Here is a 15,615-nt window from a genome sequence, read left to right on the forward strand (position 1 = left end):
TGAGTAAGTGTTCTGTCAACAGTTGACTGCACTTGGGATGTCTCCCATGGGTCATACTGTTTGGCCAGCCTGGAGGTGTGTATGTGTATGATAATGTTTAAATCTCCACCTCCTGTGGCTTTGCAGGCCTCCATTTGGGGTCTAAACATATGGTGGGATGAGTAACCTGGCAAGGTTAGTGTACTCCCCACAGCTGCAGACCAGGTGTCAGTGACTGCACAAATGTCAGCATCTTCCTAGACAAGGTACACTTGCAATGACATAAGTTTCATGCTAAGACTTCTAGATCCTGTTAGAGCAAGACATCTGCACAAAGGCACACATCAATGGTGGGCAAAGGCCGGAAGATAGTGACACTTTATAAATCTAGCTGCAACACACTTAGACGGTTTCGCATTCACAGGAATACTCAGCAGGATATGACATCTGAAATTCACATGTATGCTGTTATGTTATGACTTCAGTCTTTACTGGATTGCCAGTGATTTGCCAGACAATACACAACTGTATGAGGCATTGTCTGCAAATATGAGGCAAACATGTGGTCAATCTGCAACACTCTGGACAGTTGAAAGGTATGAGCTCAGTATATAACATAAGGTTCAACACACACTTCTGCACCAGTTGTTTACTACGCACATACCCTATATAAGTCTCATACATTTGTAAGACAAGTATATGTATTATGGTAGCATTCACAGGTGACATATGAATATTTACAACAGCCGAGGTAGCTGGCCTAGCAGCGTCACAGTCAGCATTGGACAACAGACACTCCAGTAGTGGTCATACATGAGCTGACCTTTGCTGGGGTGGCTCAGGGGCCAGAGCTGTGATCTGTGTCACTGCAGATAGGGCCAGCAGGAATGGCCATAGGTGCCGGACAGCAACATGTGAGTCCAGCAAGTCTTGTTGTGACCTAGTGTTTAACTTCCTATTTCAAATTATTGCATCCCCTTCTGCATTCCATTACATGCTTAATTGATTGACATCCCTGTTATAGTACTGAAGAGTTTTCTCAGAATAATTCAAATGTTTAGGTTTGTGTAGTTGCAGTCTGTCTTTTTGTAGATGGTTTCAGACCTGTTTGCATAGGCAGCAGCTTGCCTATTGTAGGTAATGGTCATGAGCAGGTGATGGCCTGTGCACTAATTGGTGTCTCCCACTTGTTACTTGCATCCAGAGCAGCTGTGTTGTCTTTCCATTAGCCAATGCCATAGCAACACAGTGCTATAATTAGATCCTTCATGTAGGCCTTGCCCCTTTTCCTTGCCTGTGAGGAGAACATTATGGAGGTGTGGGGGCTACTGCTTCACAGAAGGTAGGTGGAAATACCTCTCAGAACAAGAAATGTGGAGACAGCCCAACAAAATGGGGGACAAATGTCCAGCATTGGGTACAGAGTGTAAGTAAGTATTGCTGTTATACACATAGAAGATTTCTAGATTAACAGGGTTTATTTGGACATGCATTTTCTGCGTGACTTGACAGCTGACTGTGATATGTCTCTGACATACCTCTCAACTGTCCAGATGTCCACAGAATGCCCAGAGGTTTTCTTTTTATGTTTGATCTGTTCCTCAGACAACTTCTTTTTTTGAGAAATCAGTAGGATATTGTGAGGATTGAAGTCAGTAAATGTTGACATCCATTTGTGTTTCAGACATCATAACCTTCAGAGATGTTATGTTACAACAAACACTGTAACACCAGCAACTGTTTCAGTTTGTAATACCATTATGCAAGATATGTCCCTCTTTTAGGCCCCTTGCCCCCCCTAGTAGGTAAGGCTTTGTCCAGATGTCTTGCAGTAAGAGGTTCAGAGGTATGGTATATCATGATTTAGTGACTTCACTCCTGATGTCATCCCAGTGACTTAGCAAACTCCTGGAACTGGTATGTGGCAGTGGTCATAAATACGGTCCCACACCCTGGACTTTTTGTGGAAATCTGTACAGTTGAGAGTTATGTATGTCTGGCTATTGTTAACAGACTGTCAATATTGTGTAACAGTATAGTGTGTAAATGTTTGTTGGGCTGAGTAGGGAGAGTGACAGATGAGAGTGTCATAGATCCTTTTCTATCTGACTGTGCATGCTGCTACAGTTGCTGGTGGTCTATCAGGTGTATATGTTTGTAGGGTCAGACTGAGAAATGGCCTGTAACACCTCAGGATTCCCAGTAGACTGCGACTTGGGGCAGTATATGTCAGTGTAGTGTGTGACTGGCAATCAGGATATGTCTGTTCAAACAGTCGCTATACTCTAGAGTACAGTTGGGGCACTGGTATGTTGCTGTGACTATGGTGCAAATAGTTGTTGGTGGACAATTTCTCACTGGTGTCTGCTTTTCCCTACAGTTACATCCCTATAGTTCAAGACATATTTGCAAATGCATGGGTAATTCCCCAGAACTGATTTGGGGTAGTGTCGTGTTGGGGTCTATATTAGAAGATCAAAACTCCAAAAGAGCAAACACTCCTTAATCGAATGCTAATACTTGAAACCACACAATATCGAAGGTAAGGGCCATTGTTGGTGCAATCTCAGAGTTGGTGTATTTAAGTTATTATGTCTTTGGATTTTTTTTTCTTTTTATTTGGAGCAGTGATTTTTTTCCCCTGGGAAAAAAAATCACTGTTCCGTAAGTTTAATATTGTGTGGTTTTGGGTATTCTATTAAAGAACATTTGCTCTTTTGGAGTTCTGATCTAATATAGGCCCATTGTGTTGGTCTGACTGTAGTTTAGAAGGTGCTGGGTGAAATGGTTGGCAGATAGTTTTTTCTCTTCTGTTACATGACTGCAGTTATACCGCTCACTGTCCAGATGTCTATACACTGCAAATATGTTTGGTCTGTTCCACATAACAGTTGTGGGTTTCTGACAAATCACTGGGATGATGTGAGCATTGACATCAGTAAATGATGACAATCATTTGTGTTTCAGACCTGGAATCTATCAAACAATATATGTTAAAACAAACCATGCTACTCTAACAGACTTCTACACATATAACAGCCATATTTCAAATATGTCACTATTGTTTGCCCTTTATCCCCCCCCCCCAATTTGCCAGGGTTTTTGCAGATGTCTTGCAGTAAGAGATTGAGACTATATATATCATTATGGTATGCACTTTATCGTGCAAACTATTTTCGACATTCCTCTCTTTTGATGTTTTAGGTTTAGATGCTATTTTTCAGTCGAATGCAGGTTTGATGTTAGTATATTCAACCTTATTATGGTAAACCTTATACATATGTATTTATATATATATATGTATGTAAGTGTACTAGGGATATGTATTTTTCCCTTATGTTAAATGACTGTTGTGCATGATATGTTTGTAAAAGCATTATAAATTCCTACAGCTCAGATAGTGTTGCTGTGATTGTAGTGCACAGGGTCCTGATTCAAGACTTGGTAGTGATGACTATTTTCATTAATGTTAAATGACCATAATGCATGATATGTTTGTAAAACCATTACAAATCTTCACAGCTCAGATGGTGTAGTGGTACATTGCTGTGATTGTAGTGCACAGCATCCTGGGTTCGAGACTTGGCCTGGATGATTATTTTGTTGTCTGAGCAGAACAAGGGCTGATGGAGACAGAGTGATTAAAGCACTTTTAAGCAGTTGTAAGTGGATTTGCGTGGTTTTGAATGAAGCTAAGCAATGCAAAGAGGCAGTTAAGTCCTCTTAGCTTCTCTTAGCACCGCTTACTCCCGCTTACACCCGAGCTAATTTCAATTAAAGAAAAGAAAAAAGGGTGATAGGAAACTCATGAAATGGGGCAAGCAGGGGGTAAAACATTAGGATAACCAGCTAGAGATGTGCAGGACAGGTGTAGGAAAGGACCACAGTTCTACATTTCTACTGCAGCAACAGCTGTGACTTATGTGAAAAATTTAGGATTTGCAACCTCACACCCCACAGGGAGGGGTGCTGGCAATATACAGTACATTTCTAGAGAAATTTCAGTGTTGATTGATTTATGTCACTGGAGATGGGGGTGAAATGTAGAGCTATGTATGGGGCAATGATTTTTTTGTGGGACAGATGCTTCTATTTTTTACAACAGTACTGCTCATTACTCTATAGATCTGCCCTCAGTTTACATCTACCTACAGCCCATAAATTCTGTAGCACATACATACCAGTTAGACTGTCAACCTGTAATGGTGTGCGGCAGACTGGGAGAACAATGGATACATTACTGGAGGGGGCTTGTATATGTTAAGGTTACATACTTGACAGAGAAGGGGTACTCTGCTACTGGCATACTTCCCTGGATTCCTATCTGTGTCCAAGATTATTGGCAACAGTGACAGAGTGACACTTGAGGGACATGTATCAGGGAGAATGCATAGCACATGTACCTATCTTGCTGTCATTTGCAGGCATATGGATTTGGACAGTAGAACAGTTGTACACGGTGTATTAGTATACCCTTCATACAGCTACTACACACATTTCTTTACCTGTAAGACCTGTGGAGAAAATATCTGTTAACATTTTCTGTTTCTACAAATATTCAGGATTTCTTTAGTGTATATATGCACAAATCTCAGTATCACTCTCTGGATTTGAACCATGTCTAGGTGTGCTAAAATGAACAATAAGGGTATTTTCCATCACACTGAGCTACTGGATAACTGATGTCTCTTGCTTGACTGATTTCTGCCTAATACTCTCTGGGTTAGACAGTCTGACCTTGTAATCTTGACATTAATGTATGTCAGTTAGTTATTGTACTGTCTATTAATCCTTTGAAATAATACTATCTGGAAAGTAAAGGTTAACACAAGAATACAATGCTGCAGGGACACGCTATAATACTGTAGACATTACTATTCAGGGTTCAGAAGTTAGTACATACAGTATTTCATATTTCCTTTATATCTTGTTGTACAGCTCCACATTCTACTGTTTTGCATACTAGCTGGTTCCCAGAGCGGCCTCAGTTACTTCATGCTGTCAGTGCCATATTTGCTGTGAAGAACCTGTACACATTCTATTTCTACAACAACATACCAGACTAAACACAACAATTTGTGGTATACATTTTTATTACAGTGGAATTACACTTTTATTAATAGATATCCTGTGGATCAATATTAGTGTGACAAATGTCATTTATTCATTAGAGACAGTACACACAATACCTACTGGCAGTAAACAATGTATTCCTATTTTATGCCACTATATACTGCATGATTGATCTGTACTCACCAGCCTGTCAACGCATCTGTGTTAGTCTGTCTGCATGAGCCTCAATGTTACTAGCCCTTTCCACTGCAGCTGTAGGGCTGAGAAACAATCATTATGCATACCTGACTATCACATACTCAGGCTAGCATCTGGTACACCTATATCTGTGATACTTCCAAACTGCTGGAACATGGTTGTCCCGAGCATCTTGGTTCCATTGGGCCAAGATTGCCCCCTTCCTCCACTTTAGGTCAGCATAGTGATGCTGTACCTGCTCACCAGTTTAGGGGATACCAGTGGCACTGGTGAGGTCACATACCAGATGGTCCCAGGCCTTCACTTTATACTGTGAGCCCTGGTACTGGCCCTGCAGCAGTCTGTCATCATGGTTTGATATGAGCAGCCCAGCCATGACCCTGGACTCCAAAATGCCCCAGCGCTGTACCCAAAACCACGAGCCCTCTCCAGCACCTGACATAGTTCCTGCACAGATCAAACTACAACAGGTTCTGGCTATATTCCCACCTGCATGGTTTAAATAAAGCCATATTCCCACCCTTTGCTGTCATTGGACCATTTTGAAAATGCTAAACTCAGCTAAGCAGTGCGTAAATCTGCTAAGATGAGTTGAACAGTGCTTAAAAGGGTAAATGCTGAGCACTGCCTAACAGTTTCAAAAAAGGAAACAGACTATCAGAGTTTGTAAATCGGCTGATTTACTATGCTTTTTTACAGAAAAGCATAGTAAATCAGCTGAAAGCAGGCATTAGGAATGGAAAAAGAGAGTGTTTCCTACCCGATGATGCTGCAGTGACATCACGATATAGACGGAGTGTGAGCGGAAGAAAGGGTGGAGGTGGGCGTGGATACTGGTGATGTGAGGGGGTGTGGTCTTACTCTGGTTTTAGCCACAATGAAAGGTGGCAACCCTATCTTTAAAGTATTAATAACTCTTGGGGTACAGTGCTAGCTTTGAGACCTCAGGAAGAATGTGGGGGGAGGGTCTGTCAGTACTCAACACAGAACTACAAAATGACTTCTTTCAAAAGCCTGGAATTTAGCTGCTTTCTTTGGCTTGAATTATAACATTGCCCTGAATGTCTGGTAACAAGCTCTGAGAGAAATGTATATGGTCGTCATTCAGGAAAAAAATGCAGGCAGGACTGCTACTACAGGTGTGTTAGATGCCTGTGAATCACCCTGCACCGTTGTATCAAATTGGAATACTAAAACATCACCACTTCCATTTGTCTAGCATGACTAATATGAAGGGGACTTGGAATGTATTCTTGTAAGGAGATAAGAAAACACCAAAACAAGATCACATTAATATGTCAGGTCCTGTTGTCAGCCTTTTTGTGGAAAAACATTAACATTTTATAAGAAGCATCTAGAGTAATTTTGATGCAGCAAAATAGCTCAGAAAATAAAGAAGTTATGAAAAAAATTGAGTTCTAAGGTGGAGTATTCCTTTAATGCATTCTATGGGACAGAGTTGAGATGAATTGGTCTTTGTCAGTTTTAGCTAGATTGTGTAACTGATTTTAGATTACTTGTTCGGGTGGGCTATGCTGCACCCTTATGGTATAGTTTGGGAGACGGTCACTGACAGTGTCTAGCAAGCAGCAGTAAGATTTTACTTTATTAGGATAGTTATTTAAAATCCAATCTAGGATGGATGGTTTGATAGTCTTTTTTTGAGCCTGGTGGAGGAATTTATAAGCTAGGTGAATCTGTATAAGTTTATTGAATCTTTGGGGTTGTCCTTATTAACGAGTTGCCAGTCAGTGTTAGGATCCCCTAAACTGCTTTATAATGGATTATAACAGGCATTCAGTAGAGGATATTTTCAGCAGTGGTAATAATATTAACTGGTGGGATTTATGGGGCTGAGATACGTATTTTTTACCTGTGGTTAATTTTGAGGTGGCTTAGTAGTAACTCTTATGGAATTCTGGGGCATTTAGGTGGAGTGGGGTGAATTGTAAGATATTTTTGTAAATAATTGCAACTCCTCCTGTCCTTTAATGAGCCTATCCATTATGAGTATGCTGAAGCCAGGGGGAATGATTTCATTGTTGGTTCTTTCTTGTTTTAACCAAATCTCAGTTACAGCTAGTACATCTAGGGAGCAAAAAGATAGACATGCATGGACATCCTGAATTTTGTTACACATACTTCTGAAATTCATGTTAAACAGGAGTAAGTTTGAGTCATGTGAAGATGAAATTGAGCTGGCAGTGTTGGATGGGAGGAAACTGAAGTGAGAAACTGATGTGAAGGCTCAGGGTTTGAGTGAATATCCCCACAAAGTTTCAAGGTAGAAGTGGTGTATGTGGAGGTTTAGAACCCCTTATATTTGTTATTTAAGTTTTATTGTTAGATTTTAGGTGTTAACCTTAGAATCAATGTGCCTAAAAAAAATAAGACAGAACACATTGAAGAGATATAATGTAGTATGTGAGGGTTTGCAGTGTAGGGGAGGTTTGGTGTGAGAGTAATACAACAGGAAGTGAAGTAAATGAGTGAAGTGAGCATGCAAAATAGTTGCATTTGAGTTAGTAACATTGTGATTCGAAGTGAAGAATAAAGGATGTAAGGAATATAATTTGACAAATCAGTTGGATGACTATAGTTAAGAGTAGAAGTGTATAGTCTTATCAGTGTTTTAGAGGGGATGTCACATAAATTATTAGTTGAAAGTAGGGGTTTTAAGAGTAAATGAAGCAGTTAAGGTGACAATAGTGAGTGGAAAGGAGGGTGTGTTCGCAATGACTATTAAAGTATGTACAGAGCAGGGAGATAACAGGATGTTGTTTTAGTTGTCTGAGGAAGCTAAGACTAGATTACAGAGGAAGGAGGATGTGAAGTAGGAGTGGTAAGTATGATGCTAAAATTGGGGGAATGCTGATAGAATTCTGAGAGTTTGGCAAAGAATATGTAGTGCTCTGAGTGATACTCCTATTATCAAAAATGCCATTATGTTTGATGACTAACTTCAATAAAATGGGACATTTATAACTCCAGTGTAGAATATGCCCCAAAATTCCTGGACTTAATAAACAAAAAGTCCCATGAGCAGCTAGTAAACAAACCTGATTGTGGAGATAGCATTTTTTAACCTGATTCTTATAACTACAGCCTCCTCTTCACACTAATTTTTTCATACATCCTTCTCCAGGGAAGTCTGAGTACAAACTTGTGGCCTTCTCCTTAAAACTCTCCAAAGTCCTTACAGTAAACACCAGTGAATTTATGGGCTACAAACATACCAGCCTCAACTTACCTATGAAGAAATATCAAAATTCACTTATGACTGCATCACTCCTGACCTTTATAGAGTGGAAAACTTCACTACAGAATTCTACACCTATCAGCTTGCATGGTAACTAGCTGACATTTGTACCAAGTGGCTCCCTAGCTCCAATTCATGCCTTGCCCCTCCCAAGCTTTTCAGTGCTAAAAAAACACTGAGCTCAGCTTATACTGTAGCAATCCTATTGGCACATTGTCTTCACCATCCTACTGTAGACTCATGCCTCCCCACAAGTCTTCAAGTGAAGAAAAAAAAAAAATGGTATGGAAAACAATAATGAAGGAACCGCACTTCTGCACATCTCAATCATGCTCCATAACACTCCGTTCTTACCACCCCTTCTATGCTATTGGAAGAACCAAAACCCTTCACAAGGAAAATATCAAAAACTTTACCAAAAATAAATAAATAAATAAATAAAACACACTATCAGGTCCATTAGAGGAGCCCATAAACTTAGGCCGGCCTCTGAAATTAATGATAATTATAAATCCTCCTTTATGTTAGAAAACTAAGAAACAATACCCTACGTTGCTGTAAATGTACATATAATGATGACTGATATTTAGACTCAATACACCTTTCCAATATCCCTGCAAACAAATTTAGTGCCAGCTTCACCCAGATACTTCTATCCAAAGATCTGAAATACACAAATCCTTTTATTTCCCCAAATATTTCTAAAGACCATTTACTAAAAGTGCTAACCAAGACAAAAACACTTCATCCATGCCACCTGAAAAGCTGCTTAATTAATGATGCTAAACATGCCCTTGCAGCCCGACTCTTTAAACTGTTTAACCTAAGTTTAGCTACTGGTTTTGTCCCTGATAAGTACTGCACTACAGTGGCAATGTTCCTCCATAAGGGTGACCTTACAACTGACCAAGATAATTGCTGACCTCTCATTCTTAGCAAATCTCATTTACGTATCTATGGAACATATAAGTGACATCATAAGGTATGGTAATAGAAATCTTATTGGATTTAACCTCCAACAGGCTGGCGTTTTGAAGGGTAGATCCTCTCTACTGAAGCTGGTAGACCTCTTCATAAGGGTTACTTGTAACAAGATTATATCACCCCAGATGGGACTTGAACCCACAATCCCTGGCTTAGGAGGCCAATGCCTTATCCATTAGGCCACTGGGGCCTGCCACAGAGGCTGTAGACAGTGCCCATGAAGTACACACAGTGTATATTGACCTATCCAAGGCTTTTGACACTGTTCCTCATGCTAGCATCATAAAGACATTAAATGCTTTAATGGACTGCAATATGGCTGAAAGACAGAACCCACACAGCACAAGTTGCTGATGCTTCATCAGAAAGTACAAACGTAACCAGTGGTAACCCTAATGGCTTGGTACTGGGACCTCCCCTTTTTGGCATTTTTTTTCACATCTCCAAGCAGACAGCCAACACCTTTGGCTAATAAGGTTTGCAAATGACTCCAAACAGGGAGTTAAGTCACCCTCTCACAACCAAACCCTCCAGAATGAAGTTTCCCCTAGTAAACCCTTGGCATGCTAAAAATGGTTCAAACTAATTGCTAAAAAGTGTAGTGTCATCATTTTGGCAGACAAGTATCTCTGTAGTTGTCAAACTTTAATGCTTTTCTAAGCTAAAAGTGAAACTGAACATTTGTGATCAGTGCTCTTCCCTAATTAACAAATTTAAATAAAACAAACCCCTCCCTTCAACATACTGTATAGACACCACACAACTACTAATCAAACATGTTGCCAGGAAATCTTTTACTTGCCGCAGCTAATTACCAAAAGAATATTGTCATTGTCTAAAGATGTAGTCACTCCCTTATACTCAGCACTGGTCAAATTAGTTATTCAGTACAATGAACCCCCCTCCCCTGGGATGTGTCTGACTAAACATATCAAGCATTTAAAAAGACCCCAAAGGTTCCTAACTAGAAAGATCACAGGCCTAAAGTCCCAAGCTATCAAGAGAGACTGGAAGCTCTATCCCTTTATTCCGGGTCTTATAGACTTTTGAGGGGAAGTGTCCTGGACCTCCTGTGTCTCACCAAGCCCAGTGAATGGCTCTACCAATTCTTGAACCAGGGACCTAAATCTTTACCACTGGTAAATAAAAGTATGGTGGAGGGATAGGTTTATAATCCCTAAATCTTTACCACTGGTAAATAAAAGTATGGTGGAGGGATAGGTTTATAATGCAGTGCCTCTCAAACCTCTGCATGTTAAGTACTATCTTCATTTAAATGCAGCCTAGATGACTAGATGGTTATCTATAAATTTAGTCTGGGATTGACTGGTATGGCCCTTCTTGAGATAGGAAATGCAGCCTGAGGGAGTGTACTGACAAGGTGGAAATGGTCATAAGACTCAATAGGCTTAGAATATCTATAAATCTATCAATGTATAGATAAAGCAAATAAATAAAGGTTACAGCATGCACATTATTTCACCTTAACAGTGTGGTAGATGTTGCAGTTGTGTGTTAACACCCGATAGAGTGTGGGTTGCATGACATTATTCTCAGTACCACATCTTGAGGCATCAGGTAACAGGGGTATTTTTTCTCATTATTTTAATATACTACCCATTCCTTTACATGGTTCACTTACTGAGACACGTGCAATAAAATGAGCTACTATCTTAAGTCAGTTCTTCTATAGAGTCATGTGTCTTATGAGTGTCAGCTGTGTCTATGTGTCCATGTACACATGCATTTCTTTGTATTTTTCTATACATGTACATGCATCCCTCCCTATTTCTGGAATGGTGTACTCCAAGATGGATATATCATGTGCTTGTCTTAAATCAACCATCTGCAACCTGTGTTTGCAAAAGTTTTCTGTTGAAGTTAAAGCATGCAGTTTTTGCCTATTGTCTAATCCTCTCATTTCTTAATGTGAGTCTCCCTTCTCCATTCTAAGGTTATATTATTTCAGGTTTGTTGCCCAAGACAATTTTAAGGTTTCATTGTTTCAGGTATGTTATTTTAATCTGCTTTCACTTTCCCTTTACTTTTGTTTTTCTTTCTTGACACATCACAGGTGTTTCATTACTGTTTTTATTCCTTTTCTTTGCTTGTTTTTGACATATATGTGCTTCAAAACTCAGCAGCACACAAATGGCAACCAGCTGTTTGGTGAGAAAAATAATGTTAGTCACATTTGAAACTAACTTTTATTATTAATATTTAATTTCAAACAATATATTTTGACATGGTTTGCATTTCATCTGTTATTTTTTAATTAGCCTTGCAGTATAGTATTATAATATCATGAGTTCTTGTGAATTCTAAATTAAAAACAATATGCAAATATATGATTTTAAAGTGTTTCTAGTAAATGCATTCTCCTTGAACAACTCCAGACTGAAAAAAAATTGCTGTAGGCTGACAAAGTTTCGGTAAATTAAGAGCTCTGACCAGTAGATGGCAGAATACCCTTATGCATTTGTTTCTGTAGTTGCTGAGGTTCTTCTAAAAGAGAAAAGAGCTATCTATTCCTAAACCACCTTGCTGTGGGACAGAATAGCTGCAGAATGCAGATAAAATGGATTTCAGGTCATTGTTTGTATAATGTGCACAAATTTTAAACCATCAAAATATCTTTAAAGTGTGTGGAGCACTACAGTAATATCATGCATTAGAAAAAGTCATGGGATGAGAAGAAATGTTAATTTAATACATGGATTGTGGAATGAATGAATGCCATTAAAGCAAAAAAAAAAAAAAATATATATATATATATATATATATATATATATATATATAGATAAACAGATATATATGGGTCCCCTTCAAAACATCTAAAACCCATAACATCTAACATTGAATTTCATAACATCTAACAGTACAAATCACATGAAAATAACATCCCCTCCACATATAATGACATATAATGACACCAAACTACCAAACACACTTTTTACTACATTTATGCAGGGGGGCTTGATACAGTGGGATTAGGAAATTAACTTTTTCCCACTGTAGTGCGATCTTGGAGTTGGTATATTTAATTTACGGGGGGGCGGGGTATGAGGGTGCAGGTGTAAACATAGTAAAAAGTGTGTTTGGTGTCATTATATGTGGAGGGAATGTTATTTTCTTCTGATTTGTAGTGTTAGATGTTATGAAATTCGATGTTATGGGTTTTAGATGTTCTAGTCTCAATGTTATGAAATTAGATGTTATGGGTTTTAGATGTTTCAAAGTAGACCCATATATATATATATATATATATATATATATATATATATATATATATATATATATGTGTGTGTGTGCGTGTGTGTGTGTGTGTGTGTGTGTATATATATATATATATATATATATATATATATATATATATATATATATAGTTGCATTTAAAAGGTTGAATGGAATGTCGAACATTTGCTGTATGTGATGTCACTGTTGGACATGTAGGATAACAAATGCTTGGATTTTTAAGGTGTGTGTGTGTGTGTATGTGTGTGTGTGTGTGTGTGTGTGTGTGTGTGTGTGTGTGTGTGTGTGTGTGTGTATGTGTCTGTGGTGATTAGAGGAGAGTGGAAGTTTGAGTGGGTCATGGGATAGTGTATGAGAGTTTTGTGTGTGTGTGTGTGTGTGTGTGTGTGTGTGTGTGTGTGTGTGTGGATTTTAGGGTTAGGGGAGGGGTTTAGTTAGGTGATAGCTGTCTTGTGTATATCTGTGTCTATTATATGTGTTCTGTGTCCAAGATGTTGCATGTTGTAGTAACATAACAGATAGGGTTTTTCAATGGTTGGGTGTAGGGTTGGGATTAGGGGCAAGGTTACGGTTAGCAGGTATTAGCAAAGTTGAGCAGAGGGCCAAAGCCCCTATCCCCAGCCCTAAACCTGATCTTAGAAAAATTCTTCCTGTAACCCTATCATTTTTATGATGAAGTATGGCCAGAGTTAATGGTAGGGTTAACAGATCAGAAGAGGATAGTTTATGTCTGTTTTGATCTCTTACATTTTGATGTTTTAAATTTTCAATGTACTGTGATCTGTATCTTGCAAGTTGATCTTTCAATACTTTTATCATTTAAAAGTATTAGGACGGGTTTAAGTTCACTATTTCTACTACCATTATCTGATCTGATTAATATACAGTGATTAACTAGATATATCTTCCACACAGAGAAATTTATTACACCGTTTTATATATTCATACATGCATGCATAAGTACATTTAAACTTACTCTGGGTTTCTTTGTATACGTGCATACATATATTTAAGAGAGACAATAAGCCTGGGGGATTTTGTTACCAAATATATTGCTAGTGCTTGGGATTGACGTCAGAGGCTGCTTAGGAGGGAAGACCTAGACTGGCTGATACTTAGTTCTCCCATGCAGGTTAAACACCATGGGACCTATCAGCATTAGCATCCCCCACATTGAAGGTTGGGGGTGGTCTTACTGTGCTTAAATAGACCCTGTTAGCATCCTAGGCTAAGCCCATGTTAGAACGTGCACACCTTATTATGGTATAGTGCATGCAGGGAACAACAATGCGTAGTATTAAGTGGTATGACTCTCCCCTGGTTATTCCTGATGGATAAATGACACAGCATACCACCACAGTAATTCCAATAAAAGTGGGAATTCCTGGTACAAGACAGTGGATGGGGACTTTGTTAGGGCTGTGGAAGTAAAAGCTGAGACAAGTGATAAAGATCATTGGTAGTGGGTGGGACTTGTGTGAAAATATAAACTGATTTAATAATAATTTCGTATAGAGAAAAGAAGCCAGTACAGCTTAGGGCAAGGCATTCATATATTCAGTAGAAGCAAGCAATTAAAGCATTAAAACAATGAAATGACTGTGTCCTTAAGGCAGATAATATACAGACCTTATTAAAGTTATGACCATTTGCATTTGTGTATTTATCTGTCATCATTGCCCAATATTTATTTTAAATCTGAAGTTAAACCATAAGATATTCTTCCTGATTCCATTAAATTAGCCCTAATGGTGCCCTGTCAGTTAAGGTAGAGGAAGAGGGTAGAAAGCTTCTTGACTAATAGACTGCAATATTGACCAGACACAAAAGAGGAGGACGAGAGACTGTAGAAGAGAATAAATATTGAGAAAGGAGGAAGAGGGTAACACTCATGGGATATTTGAATCTGCCAGGAACAGACTGGGATATTCCATTCTCCAGATTAGAGAGGGAATAGGAATTGATTGGGAAACCCATCATGTGTGTCAAGAAAGACCGTGTGGGGTTCATCCAACTTGTACAGAACTGTACCAGAAAGGATAGAATTGTGTATGTTGCCCTATCCATTTCAGAGGCTATCAGGTTACGGCAGCATGAGTCAGAAGAGATCATGTCACTATGTGATTTAGAGTAGGTGAAAGGTTAATAATAAAAAAATAAAGACTGGTATGGGATTTTTGAAGAACAGATTATGATGTGTTGGGTAACTTTTCAAAGAGCAGTTATGAGGCTGGGAACAGGAATGAGTAATAAAGCTATAGGAATGAAATATTCAGGGGTACTAGACAACAATATGAGAAAAAGGCAAAAAGAATAGACAGCTGATGTGGCTCCATAGAAAGTAAAGCCAACAAGTAGGGCAAAAGATAGGAACAGCAAATGGTAGAAAGGAGGCAGAGGACAAACAAAGCAAGAAAGTTATCAAAAAGGCAAGAAAGCTGCAAAGGATGAAAATAAAAAGGACTTTGAAGACAGGAATAAGACAGCAAGCATAGGCTCTTTAAGGTACACAACAGAAAAAGGAAGAGAGGGATGCATTTGGCCAGGCTGACCAAAGATGATCACAGAAGACTGTGAAAAACAGACTTTGTATGAATATTTTGAATACTTTGCTTTAGTCTTTATAAATTAAAGCAAAGGGGGGACAATGCTAGATGAGAGGCAGGTCAGAATAGAAAGAACAGTGTACAGACACTAGAACAGAGCAGGATGGGATACAGGACAGAGGGAACAACTATTAGTGGAATAAAACACGAGGATCAGACGGGCAGCCTCTCAGAGTCCTCAGAAATCTGTCTAGCATGTTTACTGATACCTTGACAGAAATTTCCAACAGACCACTAGAAAGTACAGAAGTGCAAGATGAT

The 15,615-nt window shown here is 38.9% G+C and overlaps 1 non-coding gene across 1 annotated transcript; it reads right to left on the reverse strand.

The window, feature by feature from the left end:
- Nucleotides 1-9,610: 9,610 nt before the first annotated feature.
- TRNAR-CCU lies at nt 9,611-9,683 on the reverse strand. The gene has a single exon. It is a non-coding gene; the product is annotated as a tRNA-Arg (tRNA).
- Between the last annotated feature and the right edge of the window lie 5,932 nt (nt 9,684-15,615).

The sequence above is a fragment of the Protopterus annectens genome, chromosome 10.part0 (assembly GCF_019279795.1).
Source record: "Protopterus annectens isolate FY-2018-M chromosome 10.part0, PAN1.0, whole genome shotgun sequence".
In the NCBI taxonomy this organism is placed as follows: domain Eukaryota; kingdom Metazoa; phylum Chordata; order Ceratodontiformes; family Protopteridae; genus Protopterus; species Protopterus annectens.